The sequence below is a fragment of the Trachemys scripta genome, chromosome 8, assembly GCF_013100865.1.
Source record: "Trachemys scripta elegans isolate TJP31775 chromosome 8, CAS_Tse_1.0, whole genome shotgun sequence".
In the NCBI taxonomy this organism is placed as follows: Eukaryota; Metazoa; Chordata; order Testudines; family Emydidae; genus Trachemys; species Trachemys scripta.
In genome coordinates, this window is record NC_048305.1 from 19,519,107 (window position 1) to 19,544,546 (window position 25,440).

At 42.1% G+C, this 25,440-nt stretch overlaps 1 protein-coding gene across 3 annotated transcripts in view; it reads right to left on the minus strand.

Annotated features, from left to right (window-relative positions):
• CPEB4 (cytoplasmic polyadenylation element binding protein 4) overlaps positions 1 to 21,484 on the minus strand; it is an 86,262-nt gene extending 64,778 nt beyond the window's left edge. For 2 of the 3 annotated variants that reach the window (XM_034779710.1, XM_034779709.1), the window contains exon 1: positions 21,454 to 21,484. The gene's annotated coding sequence lies outside the window, so the exon portion shown is untranslated. The remainder of the gene's footprint in view (positions 1 to 21,453) is intronic. The other variant, XM_034779712.1, reaches the window with a different exon arrangement.
• Positions 21,485 to 25,440: the final 3,956 nt, after the last annotated feature.

The window sequence follows — 25,440 nt, forward strand, 5'->3', positions numbered from 1 at the left end:
TGGATTGCAGAGGGTGGAAGGAATAATTGAAGGTAAGAGGATTTGTGGGGGGCATAGTTCTGGTGTCTCCGCTAAATAGCTTAGGTTTAACGTGCCACACAGTACATAGGGCACTGCTCATGTTCAACAGTGCTAAAGGCAACTGACAGATTTGAAAGAAAATGTTTTGTCCTCAACCATCGCTCCAGGATGACTGAGCTAAAATCTTCAGGCATGCTAGGAATAGCTAATATTATCCAAGATCTAGAGAAAATTCTGGTTTTATAGCAATTTTCAAAGAGTGCACAAGTATTTTATAGGCTTCAGAGAAAAAACAAAAATTCATCTCTACATAGGAAATTAGTATTTGTCTGAAACTGATGTAGCTGCAACTGCTATTCACTAGATATTCACTAGGTATTCCAATGACAGAGCTGAGATATGAAATGTGATTTTTATAAACTCAGTAAACGATTTAAATCTTGTGGCAAATACATTATACATGTTAATAGCTTCATTTGGCTAAGCAGCCTTCACTATTTTTCTGCAATTGCATTAAGGTACTGTATATTGATATACCCTCCTATGTGAAACAGCCCCTTAATAGAGAACATTGCCTTGGAGCTTTAAGTCCTTATGAAAAAATGTCATCACTGCCCAAAGAACTATTTCACATACAGTAATTATGCACTATTAATGAACAAGATCACATACAACTGCATTTGCTAGCCCTGTAATGTAATGGAGTAGATTCTTTGTATGTAATGTGCTTCAGAATGACCTGACACTGCAAAAATGCCTCCAGGTTCCACAGCTCATGTAAAATATAATAAATATATAAATAATTTAAAAGAGGAAATAGGTAGTATTAGGACAGTGGGGTTCTTTATGCAGCTACACTTAAAAGATTAGCAACCTGACTGTTGAAAACTCTTATTTTCACTCAGTCATAACAATTCTCTCTGGGATAACACTGGGCATAGAACAATTCCAACAAAAATACATATTTTAAAAGAAAATTTGAAATAAAATCTGTTTTGCCATTTAATTTCCAAAAATGCAGCAGCTTGTGCTCTACCAATCATAAGTTTTATACAGCACCTGCCATATTACTGTGGTATCTAACCATTATGGATTGGGCAGGGTCCCCACAGGAAGGAATTCCTGAGTCCTAATCCTAGAAATCCTAGCTCTGACACAGCATTACTACCATTGGGGGAGCAACAGGGTAGACAAGAAAAAAGCTCAGTGTAGACAAGAGTAATGTGTGTATTCTTAACCAAATTCAGTTCAGTGTAATCAATGGAAGTTGAGCCCATTTATGCTAGTGGAGAATTAGATCCTCAATGTTTCTGTTTACCTTTCTATAAAAGAGGAATAATTAATGAAATAGGAATACATCATGGGTGTTGTGAGGGTCATTAGTCAATGCCTGTAAAGAGCAACAGTGTATAAGTGCCAAGTATTATCATCAATGTAATGCAGGCTGTATCTACACCACAACTGAACTGCAATCAGAGGTGTGATTGCAGCTCAGGTAGGCATACCTTATGCTAACTTTAATCTATCTAGCACGGCTAAAAATAGCAGTGAAGACTCAGTGGCATGGACTTCAGAACCCTGGGTCCATACTTACATGTCAAGCCTGCACTGAAGTCTCCACCGTCACATCTTCACTGCTACTTTTAGCTCTGCTAGACAGATCAAAGCTAGCATAGATATGTCTACCCACGATGCAATAACATCTTCAATTGCAGTGTAGACATAGCTTCAGTAACATCTTCCTTTTTCAAAGTAAGATTTCAAAGCCCATTCGTTTATAATATGAGCTAGTGCCTTTGGGTATTTTGGAAGGGTGAAAAGACAAATTAAAAAGCAGCAAGTCATTTAATTTCAAAGTGCAGTTATCCACACACCTTCCCGTGTGCTGACTAAAATGTTCATCAGCTTTTTCCTAGGAGGATTGTATGCAGGGCAATAGAATAATTTCTGGGTTTTAGATGCTTGAAATACTGACATATGACAGCTTCTTGTCCCTAAACAACGGATTCAAGTGAAAGGCCTGAATGATTCCAAATGAGGTGCTATGGCCTTGAGGTACATATATGTTTAAAAAATAAAAATCTGAAACTATCAAACACTTTCAGGAGAGGGATTTTTTTTTCTTTGAACACGATAAAGAAACTCTCGTAAAAAGAACAGTGAAAATAGTATTAAGGATGACCAAAATGCAGTTCACAGAGTTTACAGTGGAACCTGAGGCTAGCCCAGTGTTTTGTTTCAGAGGTACAGCCTTCAGAGATGTCAGGTCCCAGGATGCAGTGCTCTAGCTTGAGCTCAGTGACTAGGCTGCTCAGATAGAGATGCAGCATTGCTTGCTGTAACCTGTAGTCTCCAGGCTTCATCTCCATATTAAAAACAAAAGCAGTGGCAATCTGCTCATTTTATGCAAATTAGATGAAGCACTTTGGCTCCTGGCATGTTCCCAGTCCTTGTTCTAACATAATTCCACCAAATCCAGAAAATTCCGAGTTAAGGCTACGACGATAATCATCCTCTCTTCCCCATGCCTTGCAGACTTGAGTCCTCTGTCAGGGGACTTTCATAGGGGAGGGGCATATACTGTGTGTACCTAATGAACACCAATACCTATGTGCAACAGGGATGAGTTAAGAATAGAGTTTCAGCATTAACACTGAATTCTCTGGCTTATGGGTTTAACGTTATCTTAATGCAAGTTGGAGCGGTGGGGTCCGATAAAGATGTTGCATATTAAATGTTCCCCTCTTTCTTCCATGCTTGGGAAAAGGGTGTGTGTATCTGCCAGAGTAGTCGATTGACCACACACTTTCCAATTTTTCCCCATGTTAGGAAATAGGTCCTGTCTCATTACTGGTGACAGCACATATTGGTAGGTCATAGAGCAAGGGGAGAGCCTTGCGTAGAACAGCTGGGGCCCAGAGCCAGAAATCTCATTAAAGTAAGCTGCTGCTATTTCCAGCCTGTAATAGAGCTTTGCAGCTTGATTATATTCAGTGAAAGCAGGTCATTACAAACACACTGTTTTTTGCATATTATCTAAATTGAAATAATAATATGTTCTCTCCTTTCATGTGCTATATTGATAAATCCCAACTTATGAATGAAGCATGTTGATTAGTTAGTTAAAAATAATTAGTTCCATATTATGCCTCTAAGTTTAAGGCTTGATTAGTGCAAACAAATAACTTTTCTTGATAATAAGTAATTTACAGATTATTCTTTTAAATGGAACGCAAGTATAAAAATGATCTAGTGAGACAAATTATGGTGTCAGTGGATTTATTTTCTTTCTTTGCTCTTTCGGTTGAAATGTAATGTTATTTTTAGAACTAGATAAGATGAATATCTACATAGGGCCAGATTCTAATCTCAGTTGCAGCAGCGTAAAACTGGAGTAACTTCATTTACAATGGTGTAACAAGATCAGGATCTGGCTCATAAACTGTAACTACAATTTTTTGAATCAATCTTTTTAGCCAGCTAGCCATAAAGAAGAGTGATGATTGCCCATTCATTGCTTATATTGACTGAGAATATTTCTCTGTTTAGCTGCTTATTACGTAACTCGCATTTAAACATCTTTTCATTCTAGCTATGGAGTGGGAATTACAAAAGGATTGTTTTTCTCTTTTTAACAGTGATACCCATAAGCAGCCTTTTCAAATGATTTATTCTTTCTTAAAACAAAACAAAAAATAAGCCCTGTATCAACATTATTCTTTAAGGCTCCAGTTCAGGAAAGGAATTAAGCACATGGTTTAAGTCTGAGTAAAGTCAATAGGATTTAAGCATGTGTCTAAAGTTAAGCACATCCTTAAGTGCTGTCCTGAATAAAGATGCTCTCCTGAATTGGGGCCTAAGACATTCATGAGGCTGAGTCTGCCATGCTTAGCTCACCTAGAGTTTGCTCACACTATAATAACCAGGACTCATAAATACCCACTGGTATAGTTTCATTGGTGGTAGGATACAGTGTTGACAGCACACAGGCATTTTTTTACCAGCACAGAATTAGACAACACAGTGGTAAAAAATGACTGAATTTTGTCTATGCTACTGTCTCTGCTATTGTTCCCAGCTGTGGAGCTATACTAGTGGAAAATTATGGGTCTCAATTATCCTAGCATAGATGCAGCTCTATTTTGGAAGTGACTGTAACTTCCAGCAAGTTTTCACAATGTGGGCGTTAGACATGGCTCTGATGGAACATGAGCCTTAGCATTTACACATTAGACCATGATGATTCTGGCCTAGGTAAATAGTGTACTTTTATAAACAGTTTTACAAATGAATTTTTAACTAGCAGGGAGTAGAAGCTTCAAAGGAGCGGAGCGATATACATTCTGAGGGGTTGTTTTGGTTTTTCTAATTGAATTGTGTGTGGGTGGAAAAGTACTGGATTGAAAACCCTAAAGAATGGAATCTTCTACCTACCCACATGACAGATAGAACGTGGGCAGGTACCTCTGCAACTATCAGTATTATTACTTCTCTGAGCTGGACTGACAACAACTAAGAATAGTGTAGGCTACATACTCCATTCTCTCTCCTTTCATGCTGCCAACAAGGGGGCCTTTGTGCTGTTAGCATTTGTGATACAGACACCGCTCCATGAGGAACTGATTGAGACCACTACTACGGCCATCCAACATCTTGACAGATGAAAGGAAACACAATGAAGTCAGTCAGACAATGGTGCTTGATAGTGAGTGTGGGAGAAGAGTCCAATGCATGAGCGGCAGACCTTCCCACAGTGGCTACAGGTCCACTCACCAGATGGAGGTTGGAGCACACTCTACTTCCTAGCTCACCTGCAGGCCTCAGCCTGGGCTCTCTGATGGCTCTCCACAATGACTGCACCAGCCTTGACTTGGCTTTTCCATTGTGAGCAGTTGATGGCAGGGTTCTCCCAGTTGTCAGTGGGAATGCTGAATTTCTTGAGACCTTGATTGACCTTGTCGCTGTATCAGAGCTTTGGCCTTCCTCTGTGTTGCGAGCAGTTCTTGAGTTGGCCACAGAGCACAGCCTTTGGCAGATGATCTTGAGGCATGCACTCCATGTGTCCCAGCCACCGAAGCCTGCAAGCATCCAGCATAGTCTGCACAGACTGCTGGTTGGTTCTCTCAAGGATCTCGTTATTAGTGCTCCACTGGTCCCAAATGACTTCAAAGATTTTTCTGAGACAGCAAAGTTGGAAGCTGCTCCTGCTTGGCGTACGTGACCCAGCTTTCACAGCTGAAAAGGAGGCTACGCAGGACACAAGCCCGATAAACGGACACATTTGTGTTCAGGGTTAGCAGTTTGCTGTTCCAAACATGAGGTAAATTTGCCAAAGGTGACAGAGGCTTTGCCAATTCTCACATCAAGTTCTCTATCCAGGCTATGTGAGCTGGTCAGAGTTGAGCAGAAGTGATCCATGTTGTGCAGAGCTTCATTATTAATGTAGATTTTAGGTGGGATGTTGGTGCCTTGTGACTTGAGAACTGTTTTCGTGATACTGATTACCGGGCCGAACTTGATACATGCATCAGAGAACTTATTCATCATGATCTGCAATTCATCAGGTGAGTTAGAGATGAATGCAGTGTCATCTGCAAAGAGCAGATCCCAAATAATGAACTGGGTGACGTGCCTTTTGCTCTGAAATCATCTGATGTTTGAACAAGCTGCCATCCGTCCTCAATTCAATTAGTATGCCAGATTGATTATTTCCAAAAGCGTACTTAAGAAGAATAGAGAAGAAGATGCCAAAACCAATAGGTGCTAAGACACAGCCTGCTAGTATCAATGCTAAACTCAGACGATGTTTCATTTTCATACTGGATAGTTGCCTTTATTCCCTCATGGAACTCCTTAAACAGGGAGAGCACTTTTTGCAGACAGCCAATTTTCAACAGGATCTTGTATATGCCATTCCTGCTAACTGTGTTGAAGGCCTTTTGTAGGTCAGTGAATGCTATACAGAGAAGTGACTGAGACCACCAACTTCATAAACCACTGAACAGGCAGCAGAAAGAAATGACTTTCAATCACTATGAAGGAGCTGACACAATGACCTAATGGTTAAAAACTCCCTAAACCATTACCAGTCTTCTATCTAGGCACCTACAGCAGACTGGTAATGGGATCATGATAGCTGAGTGCTTTTAAGGCATCTAATCCCTTAAAAAATAAAAATATATATAGATATTCTGGTTCTGTTTATGTGCTCACAAGTAATATCACTAAGGTCATTGGAACTGCACAAGTGTAAAGCCTGTGTGATATTAGAATCAGGCCCATTTCTAATACACTTACAAAACCTGGCAAAATATGCTTTATTTACCCAAGCAAAGTAAATGGATCTGAAGGCATCTGTATGATATAGGAGGTATGTTTGTATTTCCTAGAGATTAGAGTAACATGTCAGGTAATCAATAGGTACATGAAATGAATCTTTTCAAATGCCAGCAATACGGTGGTCAGGAGAGGGGAAACTGCAGTTGAAATCAGCTTACCTGATATACTGGAAAAGCAACATTATTTGTGACAACAGCACTACGGAAGCCAATGCAAAAAGCTAGAAGCCAGTTTGGATCCTGCTTTATTAGGTAAATAATGGATGTATAATGCCATGCATGTTTTCTCCATTTTAAACTTCCAGTATAAACTAAATGCAAAATTAGAAATAGATCCAAATGAGAACCTCAGCTCCAACTTCTCAAAGACTTTGGGGAAATAAACTTCTTGTCTTAGGTCTGTTTCTGTCCAATACACAGCACTGCATTTAGATCTCATTATCTGGAGTTGGTTGGTTGGTTGGTTTGGGTGGGTTGGTGGGTGGTTTTTTACTCCAAGTCACAAGAACCTGAAATTCCGAGGCAAATTTATCCTCTGTGATCTTCAATGGAAACCTATAATTTAAAAGGCAGGTCTCTATGGCACATTCTGCAGGCAGAGCACCTACTGAGATAAGTGAAAATTCTAGCAGGATTAGTGCAGAATACACGATAGAGACCACAATGGAGGGTGGATTGGAGAAAATAACTGGGCTCTGGAAACATTTAGGAATTCACCTAGTCAAGTCACACCATTAAATATTAAAAAACTGCTCAGTATGGCTCTCAAACAACACTTTCTAGCCAAGACTCAGAGAGAGGGAAATGGGGGTGAGGATCTCTCCAGGAGAAAAATAAGTGCCTTAACATGTTACTCAGTTGCACATGAGTTTCAGACTTTGAGTCACTCACAGACCACAATCTTCTTCTAGGCTGCTTGCTGGTCCTGGTGAAAGGACAGTACAGGATGGGGAGTAGGGAAGAGAGACATTCTTATATGCTCACCTCCCCATAGGGCAGAGAGTAGAGCCCCCCCTTCTAACAGTGAGGCAAGGGAAGGGCATGCCCTTGTCAGCATTTTTGCAGACTCCCTCCTCCCCCCTTATGTGAATCCTAGAGCTGGCTTTGGATGCTGAACATTTGTAATTATGCACCTCTAGCATAAGTTAGAGACTTATGTCCAAATTCAGTCATGTTGCAGACAAAAGTAACTTCATTGACTTCCTGCTTACACTACATCTGAATTTTGCCTTATACATACTCCCACTGGCATCAAAAGGAGTTATGTGACTGTATAGTCCGGGGAATGAACCCCACAGCATCAGCCTTCATTTTGAACACATTGGTTTTGTCGGCTTGTCTCATCTTTATAGTCTCTAAGCCTCAGCCTTTATACTGTAATATGGCATGCTGTAACTATCTGTAATGGAATGGATTACATCAGACAGGTTAGTGCTGCCATTTTCAGTATTAAACTCGGCAGTAGTCAGGAGCAAGCTCAAAGGACTATGACAAGTATTCAGCACAGTTTATATTTTAGTACAAAGTGCAGGATGGTTTCTGGTAACTGCTACTACTTGTCAGCTAAGAATGACACAGAGGAAAACAACGTCACAGACTCTAAATTCCTTGTTCTCAAAGCTCAGAGCTGTGCAGTGGTTCATCCATGTGTTCCTGGCAGCTGCTTTAGTTTTGTAAGCAGGGGAAAAAAACTTTAACAAAATCAGTTTACTTGTCCCATATCAGATCTCCACTGCTTCAGATCAAGTTATCTCCATTCTGCTGAGTGTTCAATAGGTCTCTCTTATGTATCCTTGAGGGACTAGAGTTTCAGGGGAAAGCACTTGGCTATGAAACTTAGTTTGTCACCCTCAGGGCATGATATAAGACACATTTTTTGTCAAATGTATGTTAGAAGATGGCCTAGCTAAGTTATTGGTTGGTTGGTATAATGCAAGGATGGATATTGATTTGTTGGAACTGTACAGAGATTGAAGGGATTGCCATGGCAATGGGCACTTAAAAAAAATATCAGTAGATATGACCTGAAAGTTCATATAGAGAGAAAAACCTGGGTAGCATTAGGGACAGATAAATCTGTTGGAATAAAAGAAACTGACCCTAATTTTACCTGTATTGCAGGGATTGGCAACCTTTGGCATACGGCTCGCCAGGGTAAGCACCCTGGCGGGCCGGGCCAGTTTGTTTACCTGCCGCGTCTGCAGGTTCAGCCGATCACGGCTCCCACTGGCCGCGGTTCGCCACTCCAGGCCAATGGGGGCTGTGGGAAGTGGTGCGGGCCGAGGGATGTGCTGGCCGCACTTCCCGCCGCCTCCATTGGCCAGTGGGAGCCGCAATCGGCTGAACCTGCAGACGCGGCAGGTAAACAAACCGGCCTGGCCTGCTAGGGTGCTTACCCTGGTGAGCCGCGTGCCAAAGGTTGCCGATCCCTGCTGTAATGAGTGAAATAAAATGCATCTGTCTCTCTTTTGAGATTAAAAATATTGGCTAACTTTTTCCTGTAGTTTTTATGGATCTTCTCAGTTGGGAACATCAGGGACATTCTAATTTTCTGCACTATTCTGACTGAAGTTCTGATCCAACTTGGATTCTACGGCTGGAGATGCCATAGAAAAGCTTGTTCTTGCTAGGTTTCTCAAAGTAAGATTCAGATAAATTTGGCTAACATTTATCAAAATATCTGAATGTTCATCTGAATATTTTTCTGCTTCAACCATCACTACTGAATATTCTTGGAAGGGACGCTCAGTGGTCTACACAGCAGATTTCAAATAACTAGGCTCACTGGAACACAGGTTCAAAATCCTGGCAGGCATGATTCAGCCCTTTATCTTTCCAACATAGAGTACTCTGCTGTTTTATTGTTTGCATATTTTCAGATAAGAACTGAAATCAAAGTGCTGACTTCTTTGCACATAGATTAAAGATCCCAAACCACTGAGAGAAAAATCAAGAATGTTCAAGTGTCTGTGGCCAAAATTTCCTTCCCCCCTCCCTACCAGAGAGTCATCTGCCTGACTTCTGTCATCCACCCCAAAGCTGGCTGCATTTCAGTGGGGTTGAATGAATATCATTTGTGAAATGCTTTGGGATGCAAGGTGCTAGGAAAACAGAACATATTAATATTAACAGGTTATCATATGTGTTGACAAATATTAGGCCAGATTCTCAGATCCTGCCAATTTACATCAGCTGAGGATCCGGCCCATATTTTTTATTTAAAATCATTTCTCCCAATGGCATCCACCTTTCTGCTGGAAAAGGTCTGAAGCCTGTGACTAGTATTATTGGCAACGCTATGTTTACATCTACTTTTAATACAGGAGCAATCACTAACAGGAGAACCTTGCTGTTTACTCTTCGAACAGCAAACAGGTTGCTTAAACACAGACATTCTTTTGGCTATTAAACCTGAATGGAAGTGGGAGAGCAGCTGGTTTGGCAGCCTCTGACTTTGCAGCTCTCTCAAGCAGAAGGGAAGTCATGGTGTGAAACTCCATGACCAAGATGACCCTCCCTGCTGGAGCACACTATTGTGCTGTCTTGACGATGCAACAACATGTGAAACTTATGGAAGGCTTCAGGCCTAGTGATTTCAAGTTGACACAAAAGCCCTACATGACATTCAGCACTGCCTGCATGGGAGCATATGTCTTGCTTCTGTAATGAGACTCATGGCTTGTGTACACAGGGGAGTAATGCACTGTATGGGGGTGTGATTTCTAAAGCATATTATTGTGCTGCAAATTAATTAGTCCATACAGACCCTAAAAGTTCTGTGTGCACTAAAAGTTCCGTAGCATGCTTTAACATAGTATTGTTTTTAACAGTACTATGTTGAAGTGCACCAGCAGGGTCTACATGGATCAATTAATGTGCAACACATTAGTGTGCTTTAGAAATCATACTCCCATAGAGCACATTACCCCACTGTGTAGGCAAGCCCTCAGTCATTAGGCTCCATAGTGGTGCCAGTGATCACATTTGTTAGTGGTATGGCAGCCACCAGCAGGTTCAGAGATGTGAATGAATACTACAAGTGGATTGAGAAGGCACTCTGTATGTGGATTTACTTTAGGCTGCCATGTTAGGCTGCCATTCACGGTTGAGGTTTGGGGACAAATTAGCCTCAGGACTCAGGTTCAATGATGCCAGAATCTCACAAAGTTCTTTTGAAATTCCAGTCTAGATCCAGCCTGGAACTGAATCTAGAGGGACATGTTTGGAGATCCTGCTGTTCCCCACCCCTTCAAAGAGGTTTGAATTCAAGGTGCTAACTTTGGTCACCTAGGACTGGAATTGGATCACATAGGGCTAGTGCCCCTCCCCCGCAAGAGATGTCAGAACTGTACCCTGAGTAAAACAGGGACAAACTTTACTAGCTAGAATGGTGCCTGCTAAATTGAATTAGGCCATTGTATTTGCATCGGTCTTCCTTTACCTATACTGGGCAAAGAGGTGGATGGAACCCGAGACCAACCATAAATGATAAAATAAAACAACAATTTGCTTTTACCAGCATTATAGAAAAGCTCCAGGAAGGGTCAGAGTAATAGCATTTTGCAAAATAATGTTCACTCTGTGTTATGCCGGCACATTTCTTTCTTTACAGTTTAAAAATAAAAAGGCTGTACAGTGTCCTTTCTCTGCAGTATGAATATTGTATTTCAGCTGATGTCTCTGCATTCCTGATTCTGCCGAGTTGTAAAAGTGATATCTGCTGAGTAAGAAGTTACTAAAGGGAAGCAAGAGCCTCATTGTCTTTTGGTGATGTCAGTAGGACCTTTATCAATAATTGAACAGCTTTTCCAGGAACACAATCTACAGAGACCATAGCCTGAGCATTCTCTCTTTAGTTTAATGTTCCAGGAAAGGCTGTTCTCCAATGAGGCATTGTTGTACTATTTCTTTATTCTGCAGGCTCATATACCTGAGGACTGTGCTAGTGGTGTAGCTGATACAGAGCTTCCCACCCACACGTTGTTGCACGTGAAAGCATCACAGACTTGAAATGGGGACCTTTTCAGAAAGGGAGTGAGCCTGAGAGTGGTGCAGAGATTCAATCCCAGCAGGGAGAGGTTGGGCTCTCTGATGTCTACTTAGATCCGCACCACTGACCTTCCTATGAGATGGATAAAAGATGGAGTTGAGGGTCTCATCTCATCATTTTCATAAGGTTTAGGATTGGGAAGCAGTGGTGATACCATGGCACCCAGATACCAAGGCAATGAGCATTGTATAAAAACTTAGATGTGCTGGAGGGGAGTTGTCAGGAATTCCTTGTTAAAATTCTGCCATCCAATGCTTGGGAGAGTCCAGGTGATTCTGCAGTCTCTTTCAGTGCTCCTGAATCATTCCTGGCAGAGATCACTTATCCCTAGGGCTCATGAGAATATATCAGCCTTTAGCAACAGAACAGATTGCAACAAATGCCAGATATTTAAATTAATATTCGATGGGAAGGATATCCCCAACCTCACTTAAAAATGCTTCACCCCCCCCTTCCACACATTTCATCCCTTCCACACACACCCACAGACTTTAATAAACTGAATACTGTGCTCTCCTAGCAACAGATTCATTAGGAGAGATTCAATTCCCTGCTCCAGCCCCTACGTGCTGTTCTGATGGCATATATGGGACGGAACTGTGCTCCAACGGATCAAGGAGCATTCTGCCAGTTCAAGCGTAACGTTTGGCTGCTGTAAGTGGTACTACATTGCTCCCACCCAAATCCAAGCATAGGGGCTATGCTGGGTGTGAGGGAAGGCGTCAGTATTTTGGGGGCAGGAGGAGTCTCTATAGAGAATGCCACTATGGAGATTCTTGGCTGCTCCAGATTAGGCAACTCTTGGGAGGCTACTATAAATTTGGACATTTCCAGGGATGCTCTAATTTCTGCCAGCGGGCATTTCAACTCTCAGAGTAGTGAGGAATCTCAGGGATGCAAAGCAAATACATAAAAGGTTGTTACAAGGAGGAGGGGGGGGAAATTATTTTCCTTACCCTCTGAGGCTAGGACAAGAAGCAATGGGTTTAAATTGCAGCAAGGGCAGTTTAGGTTAGATATTAGGAAAGACTTCCTGTCAGGGTGGTTAAGCACTGAAATAAATTGCCCAGGGAGGTTGTGGAATCTCCATCATTGGAGGTTTTTAAGAGCAGGTTGGACAAACACCTGTCAGGGGTGGTCTAGATAATACTTAATCCAGCCATGAGTGCAGGGGACTGGAGTAGATGACCTCTCAAGGTCACTTCCAGTCCTATGATTCTATGAAATAAAGAGGGAGATAGAGGAAGGAGAATTTTTGGTTTAACTCCAAAATTCTAGGAGCACCACATGAGCAAATGGAAGCTGTTCCACCAAACTGAAATAGAGTGAAAGAATCCTAATCCCTCTGGAATGGTTACGTCTCCAGCTATGAGATCTCAGGGATGTGGGGTTTTGCTCCTCTTCCTTCACAGGCACCTCACTTCAGTCTCCTTCTACACACCTCTCCATGTTTTTCTCCAGGCCCGGATTAACCAATGTGCCCTAAATTCACTTGCATAGGGCCCCAACCACCAGAAAACAAAACAAAACAAAACACACAACCCAAATCAACAATACACATAAACATAGTTATGGGGTGGGGGGCAAGCACCAGGTTGCAGCTCCACTCATTCAGGTTTGTCCCAGTAACCCCTCCATCATAATGGGGGAACGACCAGGCCAAATTTGAGTGGGTGGCATTGTGACCTGGTGCTTGGGGTCACAGCAGCGCTCAGGTTTGCTGCCTAGTCAGAATATCTGCCCCCCATATGCTCTGTCTAGTTTAAGGAAAGTGGAGGCCCCCCCAAATTCCATAGCAACAGGCCCCAAAATTCTTTAATCCAGCACTGCTTTCCTCCCTGACCACCTCCCTTCCTTTTCTTTTAACTAATCCCCTTCTGCCTTCCCTTCTCACCCACTCCTGCCATATTTAGCCTGTGAGCTCTTCAAGGCAGGGACTAAGTCTTACTCTGTGTTTGTACAATGCCTAGCATAATGGGGCCACAATTCTGGTTGGGGCCCAATTTACCACTGGAAGACAACTTAATAATAACCAACATAATAATAATTTAAATAATTGAGAAAGTGAAATTAGTGTAGACCTGCTAGGAATTAGACTGAGACCTCCAAGAAGTCATGAGATGCTCATCATGACTTTCAGATCCAGGCCCAATTCTCTTCTCATTTATGCCAGTTTTACACTGGTGTTGCTCAGCTGGTTCTAGTGAATTACTTCTGATTTACACCACAGTAACTGCAAGAAAAATCTGCTCCCCCCACAAAAACAAAAAACCTTCTGACATAGCCCCTCACCGTATAATTGGTGCAATCAAACTCCTGGATCTGGATAACCCCAAACTCTATAAAAGTTCTAGATCTAGATGTGAACTTTGCAGTTCGGGCTCATCGTTAATGGAGATGAAAGATTCATATCCATTAAACCATACAATTTCCTTTGTATGATGTATTGTGTTTCCAGGTTAAATTACAGACAGCAGACTCTGTTGACTTTTGTACTCAAACCATTTTTCCCCATTATCCAGTGTCGGAATACTGTTAATTCATCACCTACGCAGAAAATTGTCTGTAGCCTTTGATGTTTAACAATTTAGTTGTAGGATGTGACAATTTATAGGAAAGCCTGATCATGCTGACAATATTGAAAATGTCTTCATTACTATTCAGAGTTAACATTAATTGGCATGGATTGAAGCAATTCACTCCTCTCTCAGATATGCTTCTCAGGCTCCCTGCAAACACAAAGGAAGAGTAGCAACATTCCAAGCTGTCATGAGCCAGCCCACTTCAACCCTTAATTTAGAGAACTCACAATTTATTAATAAAAGGCCTGACGAACAAAATGCCCTCCTCTCTAGCCATGATATTTGCATGGCCTTCTTTCTATGTAGTATCTGCATGCCTCACAATCTTTAATCCCACAACAGCCTTGTAAGATAAGAAAGTACTACTGTGTCCGTTTTACAGACAGGGAACTGAGGCACAGAGAGACCAAGTGATTTGTTCCACGGTCACACAAGAAGTCTGCGGCAGAGCAATGAAACGAAGACAGATCTCCTAAGTCCAGGCTAGCACCCTAACCACCCGACCATCCTTCCCCATCTTCTGCAGAACATAAATGATTCTTCAGGAAATTAAAATGAGTACACATGACTGGAATACAGGGCATATAGGGCCGGGAGAGATCCACCAGGCTGTTCCTTTGTAAATGACCAAGGCCCAGTTAATTCCAGTAGTGATCTTGATTCATGAAATGTCCACAGGTTTACATACAATACTGATTACCATCATAGGTTGGGTGCTGAAATAGGTTCAAGGTTCTGTAGATCTTGAAAACAAACTCTACTTTCTGTGCAAAATGTATGTTAACCGTCAGCCCCTGCTGCGTAGCAGATACCCACTTGTGAATTACAGCAGTAAAAGTTAGGTCTGGTGACAGGGTGTTTTATTGCAGCTTAGAACAGGAACACCAACCTGCAGAGATAATTAGGTAGTTGTTGCTAGGAGGTTTCAGAGCTGCTTTCTAAAGTCATCCTAAAGTGATGGCTGTTTTGTTGTGATTTTTTTGTTTTAACTTTCATAACTGGGTGCAGCTGGATCAAAATCACCCTCGAAAGGAACTGGATTTTGTTAATCCCCAATTTCCAGTTCCCGAGACAGATGTTTTCTGGTGGATGGAACAGCTGAATATGTTTTTGGAAAATTCAAAAATGAATACAGGATTTTTGCTACTATTTAACATTTGAATAGATTACCCAAATCCACAGTGTATGTATTTGTATACGAGTATTCATATTTAGACATTTCTGTATATATACACGTACATGATATATACACATTATTTTTCTTCAGCAGTCTGGACATATACCAACATGTCATATAGCTGGGTGTCACTTTGTTTTGTATAGTCCTTGGTCACCAATCAAAAAAAGTAGATATATATTATTAATATAAACTTTAAAATATCTGTTCAAGAATTTAGATAATTTATTGTCATTCAACATTTATTTGCATTTGTTTGGTCTCACATATTTTCTCTCCATTCTTCTAATAAAACAGTAGAACTTGGGCACTATCCCCATTTTACAGGTAGGCAAACTGAGGCACGGAGCAATTAACTGATTTACTCAAGAAGAACCCTGTTGGAGGGAGGAATAGAACTAAAGCTTTTTCTTCACTGCAAAAAAAAGTGTGCTTTTATACTGAGGAAGCTAACAATGTAAAATCCTAGTTGGAGAGAAGGCACTATAGTTTTTACCCTGGTATAAATTATTTCAACGTTGACCATTTCAGCAGATAAATTATGAAAGAGACAAGAGGGAAGCCACGTGGCAGGGCTGGAGGGACTGCAGAGAGAGAAAAGCAGAGGGTAGCAAGGCAGCAGGACACAAAGACAGGGAAGTAGAAGAGAAGCATTGAAAGGAAGGTGGGAAAGGAAGAGAAATAAAGGGCAGAAATAGTGGTGGTCCTAAAAGTGGAGTGTATTTTCCTACTGAATGATGCTGAATGTGACAGTCAGGTACTTAAATAACAATCATAATATCTAAAAGCTGAGTTATCACAGAAAGGCCATATTTGACCCTTGCTTTTTGTGGAAATGTCCCATTAGCATCAGTGAGATCCATTGTGCATAGAAGATAATGCACGTCCTACATTTATGCTCTGGCCCATAGGCTTTAATTAAAAGTAGATTTCAGCCCCCTTTACAGAATAAATCAGCAGGATGAATAGATAATGTCTTTAAGCTAAAAAAGCAATGGTGTCTCACCAAATCTTCCTCCAGCTGAACTGAAAATCCAAGCCTCATTTATCCACCTGGGACCTGCCTTTTCCATGTCTCTGGACCAAATACCCCTGCAGAGTGAGAAAAGTCACTGGGGCTCGAAATAACAGTCAGCTGATTTTCCCCAGTGACTTCAAGTGTAATTTGTATATTTGATTCATATTTCAACAGCTGAATGCTCATTAAGCCCCATTACAAGAATACTGAAAGCAAGAGTGATGGGGGAGCTAAGTCTAATTACTGTAATGGTATGGGAAGAGGTGGGAGTGACCGATCTGTCTATGAGCTCTTCAAGGTTCTACCCTACACAAGGCACCACTTTTTTAGCATGGCTGAAGCATCTGTGTTTAACAGAGATCCTGTCACTGCCTATGGAAAGTAAAGTTCATCAACGTGAACAAAAATCCTTGGAGCATCCCTCCTCAGTCCTTTATGTCCTGAGTGTGTGAGTGAATGATGAGTGTTCTGGGGGTTAAAGTAAAATTTAAAAAAAATCACTCTCTAGCAAAACATACAAGAAAAGGGCAGCTAAATCTCTGGCAGATGAGAACACTCTAGGAAAGTCAGCCTCGGGAGTCCTGATTTAGTTTATCTGGAGGGAGAGATAAGGACTCCACAGTACAGCAGCATCTAACAAACGATGCCTGCAACACAATAGCAAGAGAGAACTCTTCATTTTCATTTATTTACTTTGTAGTTAATTTAATGTTCCTAAAAGCAAGGGGCTTTTTGCACAGGCTAAAGCTAACAGGACCTAGTGTTGTGTATACTTTCCCACACTCGCAGCTCTGTCAATGGGTGCTCTATAAATACCTGGACAAGATGATCTTCTGCCTTGAACCAAAGTACCCACTGCTTCAATGGTCATGCGCTCATGTCTTCCCATATAGCACACAGTTAAAACAAAACAGGGGGAAGTGTTGCCTAGTGGATACAGCAGTGAACCCGGAGACCTGGGTTCTATTCCCAGCTCTACCGCTGGCCTCCTGGATGGCTTTGGGCAAGTCATGTCACCTCAGCTTCCTCATCTGTAAAATGACACTGACCTCCTTTGTAAAGCACTTTGAAATCTATGAATGAAAAGTGCTATATAAGAACTGCAGTATAGTTTTAATTTATTGTTTTAATCCTGGCCCACAATATGCATGGTTTAGTGGCTAGGGTGCTATGTGGGACTTGGGAGATTCAGGTTCAATTCCTTACTCTGCCACAGACTCCCTGTGTGACCTTGGGCAAGTCACTTCATTTCTCTGTGCCTCGGTTCCTGATCTGTAAAGTGGGGATAATAGCACTGCCCTACCTCACAAGGTGTTGGAAGGATGTCTGCATTAAAGATTGAAGTGCTCAGGTGTATAAGTACATAAGAAATAAGAGCCATTTCTCTAGACTGGCACTTTCATTGCTGTTCCTAGCCTGTGCCTGCACACTCAATAGCATTCGATCAATGCATGTCAGCTCTGAGAGATCCCTGGAGATCCTGCTATTTCAGACCTGGGTCTTTCTTGAGTGGAGACTATCAACTGAGCCATGTGTATATGGTGAGTTTGTGATGTGCATAGATGGACAACTATACTGACACTACTAACTAATTTTCACTTGGTATATCCAGTGGAAGAATTTGAACTGAAGTCTTGAGATGTGACAGATCAGGAACTAATCAAAAGCTTGCCAAATAAAAAATTCACGTTGAAAAAAAAGTTCTGTCATTTTTTTGTGGAAATTTCAGGGTTGAAAAATCAACTGGCTGTTTAACCAAGAGCAACGCCCTCTCTTCTGAGCAAAGCTTTGTCTTTGATGGGCCTGGCACAGCTGTGCAAACGAAGAGGTTTAGCAACCTCCTAATCCGTTTTGATTTTGCAGGACTGCTTTTCCTCTTTGCCGCTCCCATGCCCCTCGGTCTCTTCAAACTGTCCCCAGTCTCACTAGTCATCTTGGGGTGACGAGGAGGTACGGAATGCTCATGTAGCTAGCTCAGATTTCTCTCTTCCCAGTACAATGTGTGCCTGGATCCCTTTTAGGCTGAGACTGACCTCACAGCTTTATCATTTAAAACCACTCACATGCAACCTTGTTCTTTAATGATTTCCAACATGGTTACGCGCTGTTCAGTCGCCAGGACTCCTATTCTGCAATGGGATGGCACCAATTTGATTTCTGTTGGTTTCGTTGGTTTGGGTGAAAATATTGCAAAACTCTGATGGACTGAGTAACCTTTTTCACATATTAACCGCAGAGAAGAGTAAAATCTGGGGATGTTAAATAGCTGCTCACTTTCCCACCTAGCCACCCCATTTGTGTAGGTGTGTCTACACTGCAAAAAGAGATGTGTTCTTAACTCAGGTTAGCTAACCTGTGTGAGCTAACTTGGGTTAAAATAGCAGTGGAGACTCTGCTTTTAGCTTGGGTTCAAGCCTATAGGGGAACCTGGGGTTGAACTCGAGCTGCTAACCTGAATTAAAAGCTGAGTTACTGTGTCTTCACTGCTATTTTATGCAGGTGAGCTAACCCAAGTCACGTATACTCCTTGTACTTGCAGTGTAAACGTAACTGGAGTGAGCATGTACTGTGATACTTTCCTTGGGTAAGCTTTTTTCAGGTGAAATAGGGAAACAGATGGCTTGAGCACGGGGAAAAAAAGCACTGGGGAGGTTTTGTGTAATTATAAGGAGGGGTGGTTCAGTTCTGGGTTTCATTTTAAATACTCCCCTGCCCCCAAGTTTGGGAGGGTTCACACTGTGGTTCTTACCCTTATCAACAACACCCCAGTAGCACCTAGCTTCAAACAGGTCGCGGCCCAAATGTTCTAGGAACTGTACACAGGTATAACAAATGACAGTTCCTGGCCAACTTTCCATTGAAATTCAGCATGGCCAAAACCAAGTTCCTGACCTTTCGTCCCAAACCCTATGCTTTTCCGCCTTTCTCTTTCAGAGGACACCACCATCCTCCCCATTGCTCAAGCCCATAATCTTGGCTTCATCTTTGACTCAGCCCTTTACTTTGACCCACAGATCCAGGCTGTGTCTAATTCTTACCATTTATTCTTGCACAACATCTCCAAGCTTCAATTTTAACTCTCTGCCCACATTGCTAAAACTCTTATGCAAGCTCTGATCATCTCATGCCTTGACTAAGCTATCTTCTGCTCTCTGGCTTTTGTGCCTGCAACCTCACCCCTTTCATATCCATTCAAAATGCTGCTGCTAAGATCATCTCCTTGTCTTGTTGTTCTGACTATGTCACTGTCTCTTTAAGTCCCTTCACTGGCTCCCTTCCACTGCATCAAACACAAACTGTGGCATTTAGGTACTAATGCAATATAGATGTTAAATAATAACAGAGCTTACAATGTAAAAGGCAAGACATAAAAGGTGGGTGGCACACAAGGGGTTGGGATGTGATGATTGAGCAATGAAATTTAGTGCTCAGAGCAGTGAGGAATGGATTGTATTTGTGCAAATCATCATAGGCACTGCACAGGCAGGCTCTATGAACTCCTTCCCAACACAGTTTAGCTGCTGTACCTCAATCTTGAGCTGCAGCACCTTCTACCATTCCAGTCCTGGAACTCCCACCCAACTCAACCTGCTTTTCCAGTTCTAAGGCTCCATGCAGCTCTGCCAGAACATCTCTGTCATGCATAATAGCACCCTCTGCTATTCCTGTCCTTGGCCTTATTCACACTGTGTGCTTGTGAACCTCTGTCCTTACCTGCAGCATCCCCTGCCTTTTGAGTTTCCATGCCCTGCCTGCTTGCCCAACAGAACCCTAATCCGCACTCTTACTCCATAGACTGGCAGAGGCCTGGCACTAGAGCAGGGCAAATAATTGATTTTTTCAATTCAGAGGCTAATGAAACCCTCCCCCCCAAAAAAGTTTAGTTTAGGATTGAACAAAATGAAACATTGTGTTTCATTTCTGGATGTCTTTAACTTTTTTTAAAAAAAGATAAATCAGCTAAATTTGGAAACAATCATTTCAAAATGAAAAGTCAAAACGACCCATTTTGACTTTTTCAAAATTCCCCCGTCCCCATTTTTATTCGTCTGAAAACATTTGACAAATTTGACCTGTATTGTGAACAGTTTGGGATGTCTCAAAACTATATTTTTTGGCCAGTAAAATATTTATTGAAAAAATTGTCCTGCTCTACCTGGTCCACTCATCTCCTGGCTGGATGGGGAAGGAAGATCTTCCTGTACCTAGTTAAAGAGCCACTGACAGGTCCTGAGAAGAGCCCTTCACAGTTAGAAGTATGAGATTGGGAGGAAAATCCTCACCTTTCCCTCCCATCCCCACAGCATTTGCTTTTCAGTTTGACAGCTCCTTGGCTTAATTTATTTTTGAGATGGGCTCAAACCAAGACCCCAAGTCTACTACCCTCAAACTTCAAAATCATAATTCAAACCTAAATCTGAAGCCAATTTTTTTATTTGCCCCATCTGTGTAATGGGTAAACCAAAACTCCAGATGTGACCACTCCTGAATTTTGAAGGAGGGATGGGTCTGAAACCCAGAACTGGAACCAAATTTTGCTACTCAGGCCTATCTGTACTCTGTTTTTTGATGGCACCAAACTATACCAAGGGTCAAGAGTCAACAAAATTCTAGACTTAAAATTGGGCTTCTGAAGCCACCCAAAAATTATTATTCCTTTATTACAAAAAAGTGAGATTTTTTTCAAAGCTGCCTAAAGGATTTAGATGCACTACTCCCATTAATTTCAATGGGAATTGTACATCTAGATTTCCTAAGCAATACTGAAAATATCAGCCTTGAAGAGATTTTCTGTAGGATAGAAGATATTGCTTCCTGACTGTCTCACAAATGAACCCCAGCAAAAAATGGGGGAATTCACAATGGAAAATGCGATTGATACTTTGCCACAATAGCAATAGCTGGTAACGCTAAAACATGAAACTACCCACCAACTAAACCAAAGCCCTCAGAAATGTGTGAAAATACTCTCTAGAATTTGAAATATAAGATCAAAAAAACTGTTTAAAGTTTGCAGGTTTCCTCAGGCAGTGTTAGAAATGAAAGGTTGATTAATTCCCAGCTCTGTTAGTCTGCAGTCTGATAAATACAAAAACACATTGCTCTGTGCTCTCACACTACAATCACTTACAAAGAACGGGTGGGGTGCCAGGTTAGTAGCTGCCAAGGAGAAACACTTAGGTTATGTGGGTAACAAACACAAGGAGAGGGAATGTACAAACACCCCTCTACCTCCTAGACCTCCTGAGCTGACAGTTAAAACATACCCGTAGAGCGAAGGCGTGGTAGAGTTCCCATGGCTGCAGCTCAGCTAAATTAAAGAGCAATGGCTCAAAAACAATTACATGAAGTCACAACAATGTTCTCCCTTTAGGGAAAGCACTGATTTGCTTCCAGACTAACAAATATAGCTCTCTGAGATATGGAGGAGTGGTCCCTGATAGCTTAACACTAGTTTAGCTTTTGGTTTTATCTTTTTTTTGGGGGGGGGGGGGGGCAGAGATAATGGTCTGGAACTTACTAGATTCAGTCTTAGAAAAGTGTCAAAAGAAGAAACTTCCTTCTCAGCAGAAGGTCCAGTAACAATTTCAAGGGTTGGTATCTTAAATGACTAGTCCTGAGAAAGTCTGAAATGGCTAGGTTACAATCTAAAGAACTACAAGAAACCAAACACACGACTAGAAATCACAATGTATAGAAATTAGTAGAAACCAAAACCATGTAAGAGCTTGGCATTCTAGCTTCCATATGGCCAGCATTAACCTCTATCTATGAAACCATGACAGAGCTCACATGGGTAAAAGCAAGATGGCAATAGTAACAAACTGGCTTTTGGGAACTTTTATGATGTGACCTGAAAGAGAAAGAAACACTTGGTTGGACTTCTATTGATTTCAGTGGGAGTTTGATCAGACCTTTACTTAATATTTATATTGCAATAGTTTCCTAAGGGCCTCAACAATGCAATAGGGCCCTGTTGTGCTAGGGACTTTACATACCCACAACAAAAAGATGGTGCCTCAAAGATCTTACAATCTAAGTGTAAGATATGAGATAACGGGGGATACAAACAGACAGGAGGAGCACAAGGACACGGTGAGACAATACTGGTTATCCTGATAGCACACCAGCTGCCTAACCATTGTTGAGTATTTTGCAGGCTTTTTGGCAGAGGAGAATTTTAAGGAAGGCTTTGAAGGAGGATAATGAGGTGGTTCTGCAAATGTCTACAGGGGGTTCCTCATGCATAAGGTGCGGCATGAGCGAGAGCATCAGGTGTTTGTTTGAAAATTTAACAAACTGGTGATGAAGACTGGCATCTATGGCAAAGCAAAGATGGGATTCAGCATCTTAATAGCATATAAGAGATGACTAGTAGGGAGGAATAGGCCATGAAGGGCCTTAAAATTGAAGACAAATAGTTTATGTTTGATTCTATGGAGAACAGGGAGCCAGGAGAGGGTTGCAAAGAGAGAGGCGGTGTGGCTGAAGCAACAAGCCAAGAAATGAGCCAGAAAATTGATCCCTGTATCTGTTTCAAGACTGAGATGCACAAAGCCACAGAAAGCTTGAGAGACTAAACATTGTTTAAAACATTAAATGATAGCACCAACTGCCATTGCACATTGTGTGACTCATGCTACGTGCTGACCTGTCAGGAGCTGGTGAAGCTGATGTGGAAAATATTATATTGACAGAGAGTTGAAGAGCTAGCACTTGGCTCCTCTCATGGGCATTTGCTGTAAGCAAAGCAAGGAGGCCCTGGCCTCCTTGACCAAATGTTTGTTTAAGGCTTAGAAAGGAGGTAGTTTTGCACAGTCACCAGATGGTTTATGGGAACAAGGAGAAGTGACATTGGGTTATTTTCCTAGATATTTGCTGGGGCGAGGAGTTACTATGTCACATCAGGCTCCTTTGTAGAGCTGAGCAAATCATTTGTAACAAATCATTTATTAAACAAATTTCACTTCTTTTGGGGCCAGGCTGTAAGAATACAGTGTGCCCTGAGTAGGAGGCAGCATGTAGTTGTGCTGGCGCTGGAGCAGAAGGGTTGAACTGTGACTCAGAGACAGGGTCAGACTAACAATTTACCTCCGCCTCTGTGCCTGCTCAAATGAGCTAGTCAGTGCATTGGGGATATGAAGTCAAGACTCCATCCGTTCCCTATGTGCACAGGAAAGGGACAAGCAGCCTGGGACAGGGTATGTAACAGGTAAGGGTTAAGGGCTCCCTGCCAGTCACATGGTTGAGCAGGGGATTTAAAGGAAGGATGCTCTTTCCAGGGACAGAGTGAGGCAAAAGTATTATATTGACAGAAAGTTGGAGAGCTGGCACTTGGCTCCTCTCATGGGCATTTGCTGTAAGCAAAGCAAGGAGGTCCTGGCCTTGTTGGTCAGAGGAATTGCTTTGTTTTGGTGTTACTCCTGAGGTGGTGTGTTTGAACAGTAAATTGTGCCCTGAAGCATGGGCCTGAAATAGACTTGATCTTGGCACTGGGCTGGAGCTAGACCTCTCGTTTTCAGAGTCCCAGAGAGAATGCAACTTGTGAGATGGGCAGCCCCCACAGGCACACTGGGTGAACAAGGATCAAGCTCTGTTTGAAGAACCTCTATGGATAGATGACGTTTTAATCAGATATATTTATTATTCAAAATAGTGACAAAGTGCATTTTCTTTATACTGTGGCTTGCTTTCTGATATTCAATATTCAAGTTGCGATTGCCCACATCACTCATGTGCTGTTGCTTCTGTTCTGTGATTAGCTGAGTAAAATTATTGGAAACAGTTTTCTAGTGCGAATGCCTGTGGAAAGCATACTAAAGATGACTTTTCCTCAAGTACTTAATTGTGTGACCTTAATGTTCACTTTCTGCCAGCGTCTGTGCTAGCACAATGCAATCGTGTGGGAGTGATCACAGAAGGGTTCTGAAGATGGCTGGATTGAATAGGGATTTTGATTTGAATTTATAGCAGCAGAAAATGTCGCTCGTATTATTTGCCCAGCTGTACTCTTACGTCACGCTTGCCCGAGACAGAGTTTTCTCTTGTACTTTAGTGAACCATAACATGTAAAATGAATATAGAACTGAGGATGAAATTAACTTGGGCTTTTATATGTTGGAGAGCGGAGGGTGAAATGCACCTCACCAATTTCTCAACCCAGGGCCATGCTGTGGGATGTTGACAGCCTCTGCTGTACCTGCTATTCCCTGTGGGCTTAAATAGCAGTCACAGTCATATCATGCTGGTTGTACAAGATACTAGGGCTCCTGAATCTGCTTAAGCACAGATCCAAAGATCCTGACCTGATGCTGGTCCAGCCTCAATGAGGTCTTTTGTACTGATGTGCGTTCGGTAGGCGGACATCTCAGACAGCCCCTATGCAGGGTTTAACTAATGCAGGGGGCCTTGCACCAGTCCTCCACACTTGGGTGAGTTTCACATTATGGCTCAGACCCCCAGCTGTATTAGAGCCTTGCCTGGCACAGCTGGAGTAGGGAGGCGGGGCAAATGTGGCTGTATAAATCACTTGTACTTTCCTCTGATCCCCAGTGCTGCTGGGGGCCAGTCTGCCTGAGACTGAAGGAATTGTCTGACTGAAGGAAGAACAATGCAACTCTGTATGATCAGCTGGAGTAGTGATTAATTCATTTTCTCCTACTATCCCTTTGTAGTGCAAGTTCTTCTCCATGTTTTATGTTGAACTAACCCTCCTACCACCCCCACTGCTGCCAACACTCATTGGTTATTATTACTGCAGTGAAATCTAATCAGAGCTAAGATCGACTCATTACCCAGAGAAAACATGTCTCTCAGACAAAGCAGCAATTTAGTCTGAGTCACTGCAGCATCCCTGAGTGTATCCAAAACAATAAAGATCTGGGTAAACCAGTCCATTAGTGACAGAGCTGTCACCTTCTCCTCCTCCTGCACAGTCCCAATAAGAAGCTCAACATATTTTGCCTGCCACAGATATGGCACGGAGCAGGAAAGCCTCCTGCACCTTTTGTTCTCAGAATACATAATTCAGAGAAAGTCCATGGCCCATCTATTTGTTTCCTCTGCATTATAGCCCTTAAAAGGGGCTGGGGAGGGGGTGTTTTTAACACTGCAGCAAGCCTATGATGTGCTGAGGATGGTTATATCAGTATCTAGGCCACTGAATGTTGTTTTAGGCCCCAATCCTGCACTCAGTAGTGAGTGTTGTGTGTCACACTGAACCCTGATAAAACCCATAGATGTTTGACTGAGGA